General features: G+C 47.4%; 1 protein-coding gene and 1 long non-coding RNA gene across 2 annotated transcripts in view; one reads left to right on the forward strand and one right to left on the reverse strand.

Moving 5' to 3' along the window:
• The window catches only part of RCAN2 (regulator of calcineurin 2), a 176,100-nt gene extending 163,908 nt beyond the window's left edge, over positions 1-12,192 (reverse strand). Inside the window, exon 1 of the mRNA XM_014608427.3 lies at positions 12,099-12,192. The gene's annotated coding sequence lies outside the window, so the exon portion shown is untranslated. The remainder of the gene's footprint in view (positions 1-12,098) is intronic.
• Positions 12,193-12,303: 111 nt separating this feature from the next.
• Positions 12,304-14,055, forward strand: LOC109284168 (uncharacterized). The gene is made up of 2 exons (XR_002091517.2): positions 12,304-12,478; positions 12,829-14,055. It is a non-coding gene; the product is annotated as an uncharacterized LOC109284168 (long non-coding RNA).
• Positions 14,056-18,143: the final 4,088 nt, after the last annotated feature.

The raw sequence follows: 18,143 nt of genomic DNA on the forward strand, positions 1-18,143 counted from the left end.
AGCAGTGGATGTGATAAAGGTGTTATACCTTTACTTTAGCAAGGTTTTTAATATGGCCTCCCAGAGCATTTTTGCAAGCAATCTGAGGAACTATGGGTTAGATGACTGGACTGTAAGGTGGATAGAAAGCTGGCTAGCTCGTCAGGCTCAGTGGGTAGTGATCAATGGCTCGAGGTCTAGCTGGCAGCCAGTATCAAGTGGAGTGCCCCAGGGGTCGGTCCTGCGGCTAGATTTATTCAGTATCATCATTAACAATCTGGAAGATGGGATAGATTATACTCTAAGCAAATTCACGGATGACACCAAGCTGTGGGGTGTAGCAGATATGCTGGAGGGTAGGGCTAGGATTCAGAGTGACCAAGACAAATTGCAGGATTGGCCCAAAAGAAATCTCATGAGGTTCAACAAGGACAAGTACAAATTCCTGCACTTCAGACAGAACAATCCCATGGACCACTACAGGCTTGGGACCAACTGGCTATACATCAGCTCCGCAGAAAAGGACCTGGAGATTACAATCGGACAGTAAACTGAATGAGCCAAGTGTGCCTTTGTTGTCAAGAAGAATAACGGCATAATGGGCTGCATTGGTAGGAGTGTTGCCAGCAGATCAAGAGAAGCAATTATTCTCCTGTATTCTGCACTGGTGACGCCCCATCTGGAGTACTGTGTCCAGCTTTGGGCCCACCCCTACAGAAAGGATGTGGACAAGCAGGAGAAAGTCCAACAGAGGGCAACAAATGGTTAGGGGGCTGGGGTACATGACTTCTAAGAAAAGCCTGAGAGAACTGGGCTTATTTAGTCTACAGAGGAGAAGACGGGGGGGGGGGGAGGTGTTTAATAGCAGCCTTCAACTACGTGAAGGGGGGTTGCAAAGAGGATGGAGCTAGACTGTTCTCAGTGATGACAGAACAAGGAGCAACAGTCTCAGGTTGCAGCAAGGGAGGTTTTGATTGGATATTAGGAAAAACTCCCTCACTAGAAGGGTGGTGAAGCATTGGAATACGTTACCTAGAGAAGTGGTGCATTCTCCATCCTTGTTGGTTTTTAAGGCCTGGCTCGACAAGATTTCATAGATTTCATAGACATTAGGGTTGGAAGGGACCTCAGAAGATCATCAAGTCCAATCCCCTGCCCCAGGGGCAGGAAATCAGCAGGGATCATAGGATCCCAGCAAGATTGAACACCTTCAAGAGACATCTGGATGTTTAAGTAGGTGCTTGAACCACCTCCAGAGGCAATCTATTCCAAACCTTGGGGGCTCAGACAGTAAAGAAGTTCTTCCTTATGTCCAGCCTGAAACAATCATGGAAGAATTTGCGACCATTCGACCTTGTCATCCCTTGGGGCACTCTGGTGCACAGATGTTCCCCCAGATCCTGGTGAGCACCCCGATGAACTTATCAGGGCCATCAGATCACCCCTGAGCCTGCGCTTTTCCAGGCTGAAGAGTCCCATGGCTCTCAGTCTCTCTTCATAAGATCTGTTTTCCTGACCTCTGATTATGCACATGGCTCTCCTATGCACCCTCTCAAGCTTCTCCACATCCTTTTTGAATTATGGAGCCCAAAACTGGACGCAGTACTCCAGATGTAACCTCACCAACGCCGAGTACAACGGGAGAATGATGTCCTGCAATTTGTTTGAGAAGCATATGTGGATGCAAGCCAGCATTTTGCTTGCTTTACTAGCAGCAGTATTACACTGAAGGCTCACGTTCATCTTGTGGTCAATGATGACCCCCAAGTCCCTTTCATCCGTAGTGCTAGCCAGCGTAGCACTGCCGAGCCTATAAGGATGCTACAGGTTTTTCTTCCCAAGGTGGAGAAGCTTACGTTTTTGGGTGTTAAACACCATCAGGTTCTCGTCCACCCATTTCCTGAGTCTGTCAAGGTCAGCCTGGATCACCCTCCTGTCCTCAGGTGTGCACACTTTACCCAAGAGTTTGGTGTTGTCGGCGAACTTGGCCAGTCCACTTCTGATACCAATGTCCACACCATTATAAATTCATAGATGTTAGGGTCGGAAGGGACCTCAATAGATCATCAAGTCCGACCCCCTGCATAGGCAGGAAAGAGTGCTGGGTCTAGATGACCCCAGCTAGATGCATATCCAACCTCCTCTTGAAGACCCCCAGGGTAGGGGAGAGCACCACCTCCCTTGGGAGCCCATTCCAGACCTTGGCCACTCGAACTGTGAAGAAGTTCGTCCTAATGTCCAGTCTAAATCTGCTCTCTGCTAGCTTGTGGCCATTATTTCTCGTAACCCCCGGGGGCACCTTGGTGAATAAAACCTCACCAATTCCCTTCTGTGCCCCCATGATGAACTTATAGGCAGCCACAAGGTCACCTCTCATCCTTCTCTTGCGGAGGCTGAAAAGGTCCAGTTTCTCTAGTCTCTCCTCATAGGGCTTGGTCTGCAAGCCCTTAACCATACGAGTGGCCCTTCTCTGGACCCTCTCCAGGTTATCCGCATCCCTCTTGAAGTGCGGTGCCCAGAATTGCACGCAGTACTCCAACTGCAGTCTGACCAGTGCCCGATAGAGGGGAAGTATCACCTCCTTGGATCTATTCGTCATGCATCTGCTGATGCACGATAAAGTGCCATTAGCTTTTCTGATGGCTTCATCACACTGCCGACTCATGTTCATCTTGGAGTCCGCTAGGACTCCAAGATCCCTTTCCACTTCCATGCCACCCAGCAGGTCATTTCCTAGGCAGTAGGTGTGCTGGACATTTTTCCTCCCTAGGTGCAGCACTTTGCATTTCTCCTTGTTGAACTGCATTCTGTTGTTTTCTGCCCACTTGTCCAACCTGTCCAGGTCTGCTTGCAGCTGTTCCCTGCCCTCCGGCGTGTCCACATCTCCCCATAGCTTTGTGTCATCCGCAAACTTGGACACAGTACACATCACTCCCTCGTCCAAGTCGCTGATGAAGACATTAAAGAGTATCGGTCCAAGGACCAAGCCCTGCGGGACCCCGCTGCCCACACCCTTCCAGGTCGAAACCGACCCATCCACCACGACTCTCTGGGCGTGACCCTCCAGCCAATTCACCACCCACCGGACTGTGTAGTCATCCAAGTCACAGCCTCTTAACTTGTTCACCAGTATGGGGTGGGATACCATATCAAAGGCCTTCCTGAAGTCTAAGTATACGACATCCACCCCTACTCCTGTGTCCAGGCATTTCGTAACCTGGTCATAAAAAGATACTAGATTTGCCAGGCACAATCTGCCTGCTACGAACCCGTGCTGGTTTCCCCTCAGCATAATTTGTCCTGCCGGGCTCTCGCATATGTGAGCCTTGATAATTTTCTCAAAGACTTTGCCAAGGATAGAGTTGAGACTGACTGGCTGATAGTTGCCCGGGTCCTCCTTCCTCCCCTACTTGAAAATGGGGACCACAGTGGCCCTTTTCCAGTCCTCCGGGTCTTGGCCCGTGTGCCACGGGCGTTCAAATATTCCTGCCAGTGGCTGTGCAATGACGTCGGCAAGTGCCTTCAGTACCCTTTAATGAAGATGTTAAATAGTATAGACCCAAGAACAGAGCCTTGGGGGACCCCACTGGTCACAGGGCACCACGACGATTGACTTTCATCAACCACCACCCTCTGGGTCCTACCACGGAGCCAATTCCCCAGCCAGCAGATCATGGTGAGGCCGAGGCCACAGTTAGCCAGTTTTGCTATGAGGTGATCATGGGATACCAGATTGAAGGCTTTTTTAAAGTCAAGATACACGACAACAATCTCTTCTCCCTTGTCCAGATGACAGGTCACCTGGTCGTAGAAGGAAATAAGATTGGTCAAGCAAGACCTACCTGCAACAAACCCGTGCTGGCTATCCCTCATTATGTTGCCATCAGCCAGTCTGTTAAGAATGGCCTCTTTGATAATCTTTTCTAAGACGTTCCCCAGGATAGAGGTCAGGCTGATGGGCCTATAGTTTGCCAGATCCACATTCCTCCCTTTCTTGAAGACAGGCACCACGTTGGCCTGACAAAGCCCTGGCTGGAAGGATTTGGTTGGGGATGGTCCTGCTTTGACTAGATGACCTCCTGAGGTCCCTTCCAACCCTAATTGTCTATGATTTTCTCTTTGTCTTCTTGTATAATACTCTTATAGTCATCCTTAGTAACATGGGGTATGTTTAGGCCATGGCTTTTAGTGCCTGGTAAACTAAACACTTACACACTAAAGACATGGATTAAATAGAGACAAGTGTTGTGACTCATTAAGATTTACCTGTTGTCTTTGAAAACATCTCTGTACTCTAAAGGCAATAAGGACCCTCTTCCCTTTTGATTGGTCCCACTCTTTTACATGGACCATCTATTTCAACTGCCCTTCACTTGTTTTGTAGCTACATCTGATAACTACTCCACTGTTTAACAGCCATCTTCCACATTTATAGTGACTCTTTTCATTTACATAATGAAGTTAAACAAAAATCTCAGGGCTTTCCAACTGGCAGCTTGCCAGGAGCCAGCATGTGGCCTGCGGGCACTTAACATGCCATCTGTGGGCCCCAGCACCTGCCTCTCGCTGCCACACAGAGGGATCCATGTGCCACTGTCCACAGCCTATGTAGTAGGGCTATGCGAAGCTTTGGTTCCCGATTCGATTCAGCAGAGATTCAGCCCAATTCAGTGGCCAAATCTCTGAATCCGAATCAAATCAGAAGACCCTTTAATCTCCCTGAATTGAATCAGAACCCTCCAAATCAATTCAGACAGATTCGGAAAGATTCGGCCATAGACACAGCTTTAAATGTTTTTTCTACATACGTCAAAGTACAAGGAGGCTGGTGAATGTTGAGATGATGGAGTGCGTGGAGTATCCCACAGGAGCGCAGGGGGCCCCCCAGCACGTTCAGCAGCAGACCCAGAAGTGGACCAGAAGCACTTACAGTCCACTTCCGTGTCTGCTGGGGAGTGCACTGGGGGGCCCCCTGCACCCCCTAGGCTTGACTGGTGCCTCCTGGGTCTGGGAGGCCACCTAAGTGCCCCCCGCAGCTGACTGCTGAGCTGGGAGGGGCCCCCTGCATGCTCAGCGGCAGACCCGGAAGTGGACTGGAAGTACTTCCAATCCATTTCTGGGTTTGCCGCCAAGCATGTGGGTGCCCCCCCCCCCCATGCTCCTGTAGGACATTCCATCCACCCCAGCATCATGGCGTTCATGAACCACGCATGGTACCTCAAGGTATGTAGAAAAAACATTTCAAGCTGTGTCTATGGCTGAATTGCTGATTCTCTGAATCAGCATTGAATCTTCAGATTCGGATTCAGCTGGATCAAATCAGGGACAGTGATCCGAGTCAACTAATCAAATCACTATCCCCTATTCGGGCCAAATCCAAATCGAATACAGCCCGTTTTGTACACCCCTAGTATGCAGCCCAGACAGCAGGAAGCCATGCATCACCAACACAACCCACACAGCGGGAGGGCTAAATACAATTGACACAGCCTGCACAGCAGGCAGGATGCCAGGTGGACCACCACTGCAGCATGTGGCCCATAGGGCAGCATGCCAGCACTGTCCGCAGTCCCCTAGTTCAGGTGTGGGCAATTATTTCAGACAGAGGGCCACTTACTGAGTTTTGGCAAGCCAAAGGCCACATGACAGGCAGCCAGGGGCAGATAAATATTAATTTCCTAAATTGTGTAGGGGCCCTGCAGGCCAGATAAAATGGCCTGTTGGGTCGCATTTTGCCCACCCCTGCCCTAGCCGCACTAGAGTTGGACAGTCCTGTTCCATCTTATATTTAGGTTAGGCTGTGTCTTCTTTTTGTCCAGACCTGAGAAAAGGCACCTCATCCCTGAAAGCTTGTCTAACATGTCTCACAGCTATAAAGATGGTCCCATAAAAGATAATACCAAAAAAACCCCTTTGCTTCTCGCGTATTCCCTGGACCATCGTGGCTACAGCACCACTCTCTAATCCTACTTAGACTTTAAACTTCTGCTTAAAACATAGCCAGATTTCACATAACTAATCTATTTGCCACTGGAAAATACTACTGCAAGACCCTAGATAGCCTCTGCCATTTGACAGAGGGCCAACTGTATCTTTGGTCCAGGACTGGATAGGAACTGCAGTGTGCTCACAGTAATCTTCACATAAACAAAGGACATCCTCAATGATTGCCTGTGGGGCGGCAAAGTATTTGATGGTATACTGTACAACATTAAGAACTGGGTCTGTGCTAGATACTAAAAGTACTCAGAAAAAAGGGATTCATGTATGTGATCCAGCCGGTGACTATTAAGTCCAGTACAATCTTCTTGCCTACGAGCCAATCAGAATACACATATTTGCATATACAATTTGCCTTGTTAGCACTGCTTCAAATTTGAGTTTCTTGGTTGCATATAACTAATAAAAGATTTACTGACTCAAGCCATACCTTTTCAGCCAAGCTTTGCAACATTAACATCTTGGTATTGGACTATGTACCTAACTAAAGCATTTTTGCTGTTGTCAAAAACCATGGTTTTAAATTTAACATTTATTTACCATTAAGTCAATTATCGTCTCATGCAGCCCACTGCTAAAATACTATCAAAACGTTTTAAAATGTTATAAGAGTACTGATAGTCTCAAAGGCTACAGGAGTGAATCAAAACCGTATACATCACTACAGTGGTTATTTTTCAATAGATTTATCAGCAAAATCTAGATATTGACCAACCTTATTTTTTATATTGTTTCTGAGACAATTAGTTTACTTGTACTTTAAGCCTCTTATTACATAGTCAACTCAGTAAGCAAGAATCACACATGTATTTTTAAGAGTACTGAATTCATATTTGGTCCAAAATGTAGTAAGCTTTGGTACATACCAAATATGACTGTAATTATTTTTTTTTCTGTAGAAATTAGTTTTATAAAAATAAGATCTTAGATACAAGTGATCCAACCAGGTTGGGATCGTCTAATAGAATCTGCCAGCTCTTATGCTCAAATCCTACTGACATTCATAAGATCTTCCCTGGGTGCATCTACACATACAAGTAATACACTTGCTGCAAAGAAAATTCAGGCTTCTTCATACATTCCTGGGCACATGTCTACATATGCATTCCCATTAGGAGCAAATTGCACCTGACAGGAGCAGCCCAGTCCAGGGCTGCTCCTCCCCTGCTCTGCCTCCCTGCAACAGCCAGGGGGAGCTCCAGGCTCTCCCAGGGGCTGGTCCCAATCTCTACCAGGTGGGGAGAGCTGTGCTGGCTGCAGGGTCAGCTGTCTTCCTGACCATGTGAGAAGACGGCTCCCCTGAAGCCCACACAGCTCCCCCTGCATCAGGGCATAGGTCCCCTGCTGCCCCCTGCAAATTGCTCCCAGTCAGCATCTACTACGGTGCATTAAATAATGCGCCATTTATCTAGCTCCTGTATGTGTTGGTACTAGCAAAAGGCACATTAGACTAATTTAATGCACAGTAAGTCCTGCACATGTGCAGACGGTAACAATTTTACTGTGCATTAGATTAGTCTAATGTTCAGTAAAGCATCTCATATAGACGTGACCCCTGGGTCATAGTTTTTGCACTAACAAACCCCCTTGCAGGATTGTCTCAGGCTTGTCTTTGAACTTGGCTTAACTTCTCTAAACTCATGCAATCTGCACCTTCTCCTGGAACCCTTGTATGGAAGTTAATCTTCTTTAAGCAAACATACTCACAAGCAACTTGTACCCCCTATGCATCACTTTTGAATTTCACCTAGTTTTAATTCTGGGCTTTAAAAACACAACACAAACCCAACTGACTACTACAAACCTGTATGAAGCCAGAGAAATCATGCGCAGAGATTGTGTTGCCAAAAGGATAGTAGTAAAATCCCCTTGAAGGGCACCTGCCACTACTCCTTCAATCAAATGACTGCAATAGTGGTCACTGCCCTTGGATATCTTAGGGCATGTACAGACATGCTCCAGGAGGTGGGGGTAAGGGGGGGGCACTTTAATTAGCGAGCCATGGCAATTAAAAGCGCCAAGCGTCATGTGTATCAGCATCCCCACCCTGAAAAATGGTAGCAGGGCCCTTTGAACTAAAGCTCATCAAGTGAGTTTAGTTTAAAGCTCCCTGCCACCATTTTTTAGCATGGGAACGCTGATACACACAACGCCGGAGACTGCTGGAGCATGTTAGTTTCCACGCTCCAGCAGACTCCATTAATCAAGTCTGCGCCAGTTTACAGCACATTAAAGCAGCACATTTACAGCACATCAAATCCATCAAAGCTGGATTTACAGCACATCAAAGCAGCCTCACCGCACATCTATAGGAGCCCTTACATCAATGATTCTCAACGAGGGTGTTGCGGCACCCTGGGCTGCTATAACTTCCTTTTTAGTCTTTCCAAACACCTATACAATTCACAAGATAAATTCAGAGATTTCAAATAAGAATCCATAGTGCCTAAAATATTCTTATTGTGGTCTTCCTGAGTTCTCTACAACAAAAGAATTGGCCTATTGTTTTTCTGTGGTCACAAATTAAGTGAAAGCTAAGAGGTAGCATTTTCTGAGGCACACCTTGAGTCTAACAAGGGGTGCCTTTCATTTAAAGATGTTGAAAACCCACTGTCCTATACACTGAGTCTTCTTGTTATTGCAACCCTGTATGTTCAGCCTGATGCTCTACTCCATACTGAACTGAACTATGTTAAACCAGTTTGCATCCCATCTGCTTAAAGTGCAGAAAAGCCCCATGGCACCAGGGCCTGTATCTGGCCCACCGACCAGGGGTTAAGCATCCCTGAGTTACTATATAAAGGTGCATATCTATCCTGCTTTATGGTCTATAATATAGCTATTCATACTAAAAAGTACCTTTAACAATTCAGGAAAAAAATCTGCTTGTAAGGAGATTAACTGTCTCATGGTTTCTGAAAGATAATTCAGGGCCATCCTCAAGATGCAGGGAAGGATCTCTTGCAATTGCTAGGGAGTTTTCCTCTTTTCTTTGAACTAGTCCTGCCAGCCATAACAAAGTACATTACTAAAAATAAAATAACAAAAAAAAATGCTACCAATAAAAAAGCTTTAACTATACAAAAAAGACAAATGACTAAATAATCCTAACTAGATGCAAACCTTCTGGGAACAGTACATCCATAGAAAATAAAAACAAATAAAAAATAAGGCAAAACATAAGTTTCAATCTTTCTTTTAGAAGGAATGGCCAAAAAGAAAAGAGCTCATTTCTGCCTGCTGTAGCCACAGGCAGTTTTTTTCCATTGACTTCAGTGGAAACAAGATCAGAACAAATAGGTGAGATATTCCAAAGTGCTCATTGCTGGCCTAATTCTGCAATTCACACTGACCTTAGCAGACTTAAAGGAAAGGTTTTCAGTGTTGATTTATGCTTCTATATGACATCAACATCCCAGTCCTTAGTAAGGCAACATTTCCTGACTCTAGTTAAAATTTTACGTAATCAGAGAGAATTAAACCACAGCTGAAACTGGGAATAGACTGCTAGAGCCTAAACACCAATATAATCCATATAGCACCTGCAAGAGCTATGGCTGTACCCTCTTTTAGCAATATTAATAAGAAAAAAGAAAACCCCCTAGGTACCATGGAGGCCACTCAACTCACATCTCAGAGATCAAGTTATCGTTCAAAAGCAAAAGCAAACAAGTGGCAGTTATGGGATAAATAAAAGGGATTTGCACTTCCCCTCCCTTCCTGCTACCAGGAAAGAAATTGGAGAAGCCACATATACTAATACCACATGACAGATGCTATTCACATTGCTTAATGAACTTGAAGAAGATATTCAAATGCCACAGCAACAAATGTAGTATTAACCACCTGAGCCTAACAAAACACCGATGCCAGTAAGATTCTACCTGGAGGCAGGATCCATGCATCACTTTGTGGGACCAGGACCAATTGATCACTTTGGTCTTTTAAAACTGAATGCAGACGGTGAAAAACAAAGTTTAATGAATAATAAGAAAGGGAAATGTAAGACAGCCTCACTGAATGATAGCCAAGCAATCCTGTTTTCACTGCATTTCATTACATTTGGAAATAAAAGACTTGAGTCATTAAACATATAAGAATTCACAGCCATTTACAAGGAAACTGCAAGTGCCATCCCATGTTACCAATATAACCATCCATTATACACGAGGCCAAACTCAAACTCAGGACCTGATTTTACCCTGCAGTGTTTGGCAAGCAACAGATAGAAGAGTTGAGCCCATGACACCTTGCCCTGGGGAGAAGGTAAGTCCGAAGCCCCCGTTCTTACACACTTATGAAACTAGTGGGAGAAACTGGCAATAAAGAGGGCTATGCTTCCATTAAGGTCTTTGCTACATGTTACATGTATTTGGTTAATTGTGCAATAAAAGTAGACTGGCCACATGTGCATAGCAATTACCACACCACTAACTGGTTAATGACACAATAACTTTAGACTGGCCACACATGCAAAATAATTATCTTGCTGTAAAAAATGACTATCCCAACTCTAACAAGAGCCAACCAAAGTTAGTGCTTGAAAATGTGTAACAACTCTCAAGCTGACTTCTATCCAACTCTCATCTGACCATGTGGCAGGGCCCTTACTCCCCATCTGTCCCGAAAAGAAAGAAGAGTAACTTCCAGCTCACTCTGCATTTCTCATCCGCACCACAGTCCCGGACCTTGGCACGTGGAGGATGATGCAAAACGATTGCTTCTTGATGCTGGTGACCATGGCTGAAGCAGTGAGGCCGTCCTGCTGCCTGTTGACAGGATGATGCTCCCCGATTGCCCTGGACCCCTACCAAGCAAACCACCCGAGCAAAGCGCTTCAGTGTCTACAGGCACAGATCAAAAGCCCACTGGGGGCCCTGCGGCACCTTCAGATGAAAGCTGGATAGAAAGAGCCCCTCGAGCTGCGACAACTGGATCCCAAAGGTTGCAGAATCATAGTCAACGAGGGTGGGAAGGGACCTCCGGGGGTCACATCTAGTCCAGCCCATGCTCAAAGCAGGACCATGGCTGGGTGGCTCTTCCAAGAGTGGGGCTAGTCCTGATGGTGGGAGAAATGTCACACGTGTGGCCAGCCTACATTTATTGCTTGCTTCACCAGTCATCTATGCCAGCGTTTCTCAACCCATGGGTCACGACACAAAAGTGGGTTGTAAGAATATACGAAGGGCCACGAACAAACTTTAAGGGAGAAAAATGTGGGAAACTGTGGCTTTTCCCTGCCCCCCCTCCACCCCTCGGGGGGGCTTGGGGGCAAAGGGTAGCAGGTTGGGAGTGGGGGGCACTGGGTCAGCACTGGCCCTCAATGTTTATGAACGGGGCCTGGTACAAAAAAGGTTGAGAACCGCTGATCTACAGAATACAGGTAACGTGCAGCCAGGGCGGGTCGCGCCCCATCGGTAATGTTTAGCAGTAATTAATAATACAGGTTGCACTATATAGGTAGCGTGTCACCCGGCAGGACTGCACCGCCTAGGTGACACGTAGCGGCGCAGGTCACACCATATAGGTAACGTTGAGCAGCGCGGGTTGCGCCATACAGGTAACTTTTAGTGGTGCGGGTTGTGCTAGTAGGTAACGTGTCACCTGGGAAGCCTGCAACAGATGGGTCACATTTAGAGTGGGTCGTGCCACGTGGTAACATTTAGCGGTGCAGGTTGCACCACATATGTAACGTTTATCAGCGCGGGGTGCGCTATACAGGTGACCTTTATCAGCACGGGGTGCGCCACATACGTAACGTTTATCAGCGCGGGGTGCGCTATACAGGTAACGTTTAGCGGTGCAGGTTGCACCACACGTGACATTTATCAGCGCGGGGTGCGCTATACAGGTGACGTTTATCAGCGCGGGGTGTGCCACATACGTAACGTTTATCAGCACGGGGTGCGCTACACAGGTAACGTTTATCCGTGCAGGTTGCACCACACATGTGACGTTTATCAGCGCGGGGTGCGCTATACAGGTGACGTTTATCAGCGCGGGGTGCGCCACACAGTAAGGTGTCGCCGGGGAGGAGCGCACCGCGTAGGTAACATGCAGCGGGGCGGTGGCGCCCCCCCGGGTCCCCGAGGGCCGCGCGCGGCGCGGGTGGCTCCTACCTGCCGCTCGAGCCGCCTCCGTGTCGCGCCGAGGAGCGGAGCGCTCTGCCCTGTTCTGCCCGGCTCCGCTCCGTCCGACCCAGCCGCGCGGGGGGCGGGGCGGGGGCCAGCGCTCGCCCAACCCGCTCGCGCCTCGCGCCGCGCCGCCACCAATCAGCTGCCGAGAAAGCCCGCTAGCCCCGCCCCCGGGGTGGGCCGTTGGCCGTTGGCCGTTGCACTCGGCCTCCCGGGGGCCGCGGTGTGAGGGCGCGCCCGGCACTAAACTGCCGCCCCCTCCCCCCCCTCCCCTTATGATTTCCAAGTCGTTCTCGTCTCGTCTCGTGTGCAGGGCCGCCCCCGCGAGCAAAGCCCGCCGGGCAGTGGCCCCCAGATGCCCAGGGGTAGGGTGCCTCGCTGCACCCCCGTCCCGTGACAGCTAGAGGCCTGATTCAGATAGAAAACCATGGAGGAGCGCTGGATAGCCCTCAGGCTCGTCCCGCGCCGCTGTGCAGAAAGCGACTCCCTGCCCCCGTCCTCCCCAAGCGGAGGGTGCCAAATCCGAGGGGCTAAAACAGTCTTTACTCCTAGACAGACGTGCCGGGGGAGGGGGAACGGAAAGGGCCGCAGGGGAGCGAAGCGCGAGTCAAGGGGAGCGGCGCTGCAGACCTGTCGCGTGGACGGGACAGCGGGATCGTTTCTCCAGAAAACAGCTCACAGACAGCGTTTCCATCCAACCTTTCATTTTACGTAGGAAGATGCTGTGCGGTAGACTGGACGGCGCTCTCCAAGAGGGCGCGTGGGAAGTGGCGCCCCGAACAAGACAGACGGTCGGTCCGTCGAGTGCCGTTGCCGCCAGCACCCAGGAGCAGGGCCTCGCAGCGTGGATACGAGAGACTGAAATACGTTACAGCACGGGGGGCTGGTGCCTCCCGAGTCGGGGGTCTCCAGCCAGCGGAGAAACCAGAAATGCATTTCTGCCGGCACTTCCAGTTTCGCGGCGAGCGTTTCCAGGGGAGCCCGGCCAGTCTCGGGGGTGCGTGCACACCTGCGCATCGCCGGCGAGTTAGGACACCTTGCACGCACCTTATTTTTGTCTGCAAGGAGAGGGCCATGAGGGTTGAGATACCCTCGAAACTTTTCGTTCTCTATTTCTATTTTTAATCCTGATTATTGTAAGCACAGATTTCTTTGTAAGCCACAAATAGTTATTATTTGCATTGTGGTAATAGTGAGGAGCCTCAGTCAGAACAGCAGGACAGTGTCTGCGCTGAGGAGTTTACCCTCTGAATAAAAGTATCCGATGCTTTTCAAAATCGTCCTTGCAGCTCTCCGGGCCTCTCCCTTTTTCTACCAGTTGAAATGTGTTGCCTTTCACGATCTTCGAATGCCCTCCGGTTTTTGTGTTCTGAGGATGAGTAAACAAGAGCACCTGGCTTATGTGTCCACCCCATTTTTTATTTCATATGCTCATCTCATGCACCTTCTCATTTGTCTCCTCTTTGAAGTAAACGCTCCCCGTTATTTTCATTCATTCTTCATAACCTCTCCCTTTGAAGATCACACCGGGAGGAAAGTCTCCCAGCAGAGCCTTCCTCTGCACCGTGGGGATCGCCACAGTAGGGGAGAGCTAGCTCACAATTAGGGAAACCGGGAGCACTGAAGTCAGAGCTTCAGAAATGTTTTTGCAAGTATTCAAACGTTATTATTGGGACAAATGGGGAGACCGGCACTGTTTACAGTATCAAATAACTTTCAAATTAAGTAATATTGAGAGTGGAAACAATGACAAGATGTTGACTATACCCCACTGTAAATATTTAAACAGCTACATTAGGAAAATTCCAAAATAACAGGCTAGTATGTTTTTAAAGATATAAAAGCAGCCCAAAGAAAACAGCCAGCCCTGGCACTGAGAGACCCTGCCTTTCAAAGGTTGTGCCCAGGGCACAGTTATAGTAGCCAGGCTGTGCTTATTAGGGTGTTGCCGGGATCCTCCTATAGCCCAGGTAGCTGTTGAGTGCCACTGGAATTGGGGACAGGGTAGAGAAGGAGCCCCGGAGTAGGCTATGAAACAGCTGCTGTCCACGGGATCTGCAAACAAAGGCCCATTCCTGCTCCCACTGAATTCCACGGGCGTTTGTCTGTTGACTTCAGAGTGATTCAGGATCAGATTCTGTGTGTGAAGACCGGAGCCGTTCAGTCCCTGCAGCTTGCACGGAGGATACTGGGAGCGGCAGGTGCTCTAAATCAGGCAGGATGTGATTCAATGGGCCGGGCTGTCCTCTCAGCGCAACCACAGAAAATGCAATAGAGTTCCATTAGTGCAACTGCTAAAAGAAAGGTGTAGCCAACCATACTGAGGGGCAACCAGCAACATATAAACATGGACCCAGTCCTGGAGTCTTCACACACCTTTGGGGGAAGGCTTTCCCCTTTTAGAAGCAAAACAGAATTCAGGCCCTGTGCTTCTCAAGCAGATCCTGATGGCCTATGAAAGCTATATCCTACACATTGGCTTTTTCCCATTTCTATAAAGATCTCTAGTTCCTAGGAATCCTTACTAATGGCAGGATCTAGTGATCAGACAGGGAAAAACAGGTGAAATGAATGTTGACTGGTTCTGTATTAATTTAACCCTGGATATTTCTAGGGTGGGTTAGGGGGAAATGCTGCCTCTTTATATCAAACCCTCCGGTGAGAAGCAGTGGAGGCAGGAAAATAAAATGTGTTAGCCAACGATCCCCTGCCTTTTTTATTTTTTGTCAGCAAAGCATCCTGCACAGCTAGAGGTGGAATGGGAGAAATGAACATTTAAATGAAGAAATGCTACAAATGGGGCAGTTTCCCTTTATTAGCTATTTAATTTCAATCCCTTACAAAATACAGGTCGGTATGTATATGTGCATATACACAAAATATACATTGCAGTGTAATCACTATGACTATCACCATACAAGCCATAAAGGAGAAGTGACAAAGGTTAGTGTTAAGGCAATTGAGAGTAGGGCTACAGAGTTTCAGGGATACATGTATAGCCTTGTTGATCTAAGACAGGGGTGGGCAAAATGCGGCACATGGGTCACATGCGGCCCGCCAGGCCATTCTATCCGGCCCGCGGGTCCCCTACAAAATTTAGAAAATTAATATTTATCTTTCCCTGGCTGCCTGTCATGTGGCCCTCAGTGGCTTGCCAAAACTCAGTAAGCAGCCCTCCGCTCAAAATAATTGCCCACCCCGATCTAAAAAATAGAGATAAACAAAGCTCTTGGGTCAGGGGTGATATCTATTATCAGACCAACTAAATAGTAGCAAAAAATAAAAATCTTTCTTTGCAAGCTTTCAGTGACAAACACTGTTCTTCAGGCTGAGGAGAATTCAAATATTGTAAAAGTTCTAGGTGGAAAAGAAACTTCATTTTGCACAGGGGAGGTAGAGGGTAGAAGTTTATTCCCCTGGGTACCTCAGAGTCCTTTTGTGAGAGCATTGCTCTGTGATGTGCAGATTAGGCAGGCTTCTTCCCTGGAGGGGTCCAAAGTCAGACAGGGACTAGAGTGTTAACATTTTTTATGCATATCTAAAAGTCTGAATTACCCTTAAAAAAACCACTTCTTTTATTTGACATGGGGGAGAGGGTCCAATTTGGATCCTACAATACAACATTTCATTGGGTCACAATTTCTGCTCATGTTTGAAGAAAGCAAAACTACTTTCTCTAAATTTTTGGCTGAGGAATGCAAAAGGCGAGCTTTGTTGCAGATAATATCTTTTGTTGAACCAACTGTATGGCTGGCGCAGACATTGGCAAGCTGTCGAGCATCACCACACTCTTCCTCAGGTCTCTGACTGAGGAATGTCTTTTAACTAGAGACAGGTATGAGCCTTGATGCTTGATAGAGCAAGAGGAAAATGAACTCCAATGATTTTTTACATAAACTATTCCCAGGGACAAGAAAACCTCTTGGTTTCATAATAAAGGTCAGCCAGAAGAGAAAGAGCAATTCTCTTAACAAGGCATTGTGGGATGTTTTGTTGCCCACAACTTTAAAAATCACATTGGAAAACGGAAGCTGTTTCATTCTGTGTGGGTTCCTGCTATGCTGATTGTTTTCCACTGACTGGCTGCCCCGTCCAGACAGACTCATCTTCACCACTGGGTCCATGTTCGAAAGCACTCTCTGAATGCATCTAATAGGGTGAAGGTATCGACCAGCAGGGTAATGGTAAGGACGCTGATGCTCTTGTTGCTACAAGGCATTGGCTTTTCACCTTGATGTCCCCTTCCAGTACAGACTGGGGACTAACTGGCTAAGCAGTAGTTTTGCGGAAAAGGACCTGGGGGTTACAGTGAACAATAAGCTGAATATGAGCCAGCAGTGTGCCCTTGTTGCCAAGAAGGCTAACAGCATACTGGGCTGCATTAGTATGAGTGTTGCCAGCAGATCAAGGGAAGTGAGTTTTCTCCTCTCTTTGGCACTGATCAGGCCACATCTGGAGTGCTGCGTCCAGTTTTGGGCCCCCCGCTACAGAAATGATGTATACAAATTACAGAGTCCAGCGGAGGACAACAAAAATGATTAAGGGGCTGGGAACATGACTTATGAGGAGAGGCTGAGGGAACTGGGCTTATTTAGTCGGAGAAGACTGAAGGGATTTATAGCAGCCTTCAACTACCTGATGGAAGGTTCGACAGAGGATGGAGCTGGACCATTCTCAGTGGTGGCAGATGACAGAACAAGGAGCAATGGGCTCAAGCTGCAGCAAGGGAAGTTGAGGTTAGAGATTAGGAAAACCTTTTTCAGGAAGGTAGTAAAGCCCTGGACTAGGTTACCCAGAGAGGTGGTGGAATCTCCATCCTTGGAGGTTTTTAAGACCTGGGTAGACAAAGCCCTGGCTGGGATGATCTAGTTGGGGATAGTCCAGCTTTGAGCAGGGGTTTGGACTCAATGACCTGAGGATCTCTTCCAACCCTCATTTCCTATCATTCTATGATTCCCTGATATTGTTCACCCTCTTACACCTGTCGCTACAAATTCTTGTTGTTTATATCCTCACTGGTTAACTGACCCCTGAGTCCTTTGTAAGCTACCTTGCATATAGAAAGTGTTTTCAGAAATTAGGAGCCTCTCTTTGTGCCGGTGTCCTCATGAGAGCTGGAGGTACCACTCAATATTCTCACTGATGCCATCAGTGCAAGTTACTTGTGAATAAACTGTGGTTGCTGTGGCATGTTAATAGGCAACAGCATTTAATTTCTAGACTGTAACTAACCAAATGTTTTACTGCCAAGTCACAGCAACTGGCTTGTTGAAGTGGTTTTCCCCTCCAGGCCGGTAAAGTGTCAGCGGGGGAGGGAGGTTGGGGGTGGAGTATCATAAAAGCCATATGAATAAAATCCAAGCTAAGAACACAGGATGCCTAGCACACAAGCTTTTGCAAGCTTAGTCTGTAGACATCCTGCCTACTGTTTTGGTGCACATATTTATAGCTTTTTTAGACTGGAGAACATTGGAGGAGGGGTTATCTTGAGTTCTTCCTTGTACAGGACTGAATATATTGTTGGCACTTAATCAATAATCCTCCTAACCCACATGCTCCTTGTTATATTTATGATGAGATTTATTAGGAGTGACTTGTCCGCTGTGACCCAAATGGCAACAAAATGTACAAGAGAAACACAATGGACCACAGCAGTGTGATCTCAAGCCAGAGGTTCCAACGCTATATGCCTAAAAATAGACACCTCTATGGAAGGTCTGATTGCCAGAACTGCTTTGCAACTGTAGCGGCTGTGGGCACCCAGAAAATCAAGCTTTTTATTTATGTGTTTAAATACAGAATGCAAAGCCTGAATTTTGACCTCTGACATCTGGTCAATCTGCTTAAAGTTGAAAATGACTAAGAAAATGTGTAATCTGAATTATTTTTATAAGGTTTAGTAGGTCGAAAACAAAAGGGTGTGAGCTGCCAAATGTAAATGATTATGACTATGTATTATTTGCATTGTTTGCATTGCATTGTAGCACCAAGAACCCCAGTCCCAGGACCCCACTGTGCTAGACATGGATT

The sequence above is a fragment of the Alligator mississippiensis genome, chromosome 1, assembly GCF_030867095.1.
Source record: "Alligator mississippiensis isolate rAllMis1 chromosome 1, rAllMis1, whole genome shotgun sequence".
In the NCBI taxonomy this organism is placed as follows: Eukaryota; Metazoa; Chordata; order Crocodylia; family Alligatoridae; genus Alligator; species Alligator mississippiensis.